This window comes from Phoca vitulina, unplaced genomic scaffold (genome assembly GCF_004348235.1).
Source record: "Phoca vitulina isolate PV1807 unplaced genomic scaffold, GSC_HSeal_1.0 scaffold13, whole genome shotgun sequence".
Taxonomy (NCBI): domain Eukaryota; kingdom Metazoa; phylum Chordata; class Mammalia; order Carnivora; family Phocidae; genus Phoca; species Phoca vitulina.
In genome coordinates, this window is record NW_022589716.1 from 6,345,973 (window position 1) to 6,347,441 (window position 1,469).

A 1,469-nucleotide genomic window follows, 5' to 3' on the forward strand; every position below is an offset into this window, starting at 1 on the left:
TTCAGTAATGAATGCTGCTGACCTCTAGTGCTTAATAGAGGAATTACATTTCCCACTCAAAAGACCCAAACAACACTGGTACCAAGAAAAAAACAAAACAAAACAAAACCAACCCACTGGCTGGCTGCTCATTGAGTTCCCTGGTGGGAGGGCAATAAGCAGGCAAGTTTACACCTTTTATATTCATTGTGATCATTGGTACGTTTTGATGTATTGCTATCATCTTATATGTTTTTTTTTCCCTGTTACCATGGTCTTTCTTTGCTTCTTTTTTCACCTCTCCTTGCCTTTTTTTTTCCTTTTAAGATTTATTTATTTATTTTAGAGAGGGAGCATGAGTGGGGGGAGGAGCAAAGAATCTCAAGCAGACTCTCTGCTGAGTGCAGAGCCTGATGTGTGGGGCTCGATCTCATGACCCTGAGATCATGACCTGAGCCGAAATCAAGAGTCTGACTCTCAACTGACAGAGCCACCCAGGCACCCCCAAAATGTTTTACTTGCCCCTCCTCTCCTGCCTTCTGTTCAATGAATATTTTCTCTTTATCTCCCCTTGACTGGCTTGGAAGCTATAAATTATTTCTTTTATACATTCTAAATAAAATTTTCTAACAAAATCCTAAGTTAATTACTGTCTTTATCTTTCTTCTGCATAAGAACTGACTCCTCTTGAATCAGGGATGGGCATGTTTGCCCTAAGGGCTGACTCCTTCCCCATGGGCAGGGATAAAGTCACAAAATGGTGTCCAATTGTGGTCAGTGAAACATGAAAAGGAGTCTTCTGAAGCTTTATGAGAATGGCTAAACCCATCTTGCTAGAAACCTGAGGACGGGGCCTACTCTGGAGATGGAAAACAGAAAAATGTTAAGAATCTGGGTCCCTGATGACATTATTGAAACCCTGAACCAGTCAAGGAGGCCTGCTGTACTTGAGGATTTCCTGTTATGTGAGACCATGCACTTCTGTATACTTAATTTAAGCCAGCCTTCAGTCAAGGTTTCTGTTCCTCATTGCTCCAAATGACACAGCCCAAATGACACATATCTTTGTATTCTACTTTTACCTAAAATTTTAGTTCCAAGTTTTATTTTTACATGTACACAAAAAAAAAACTGATTTTAATAGTCAATAGTAAATTAAAATTTACTGATACATTTTTCTAATATTGGTTCGTGTCATTGTTTCTTTTATCCCACTCCTTTCCTTTGGGTTAACTTTTCTTCTGAGAAGCACATTCTCTAGTTCTTTCAGTAAGGGTCACTGGCTGAGACCATCTCTTACTCATTAGGGAACGGAAAATGTATTTACCTTTTCCTCATTCTAGCAAGAATTTAGCTGGATATAGAATTCTAAGTTGACAGCTATTTCTCAGCAAATTGCAGGTTACTCCATTGTCTTCTGCTATCTATTATTGCTGTGAAGAATGTTTGTTGTCAAATTGCTTTCCACTGTGAGTTTTGTGCCTTTTCTC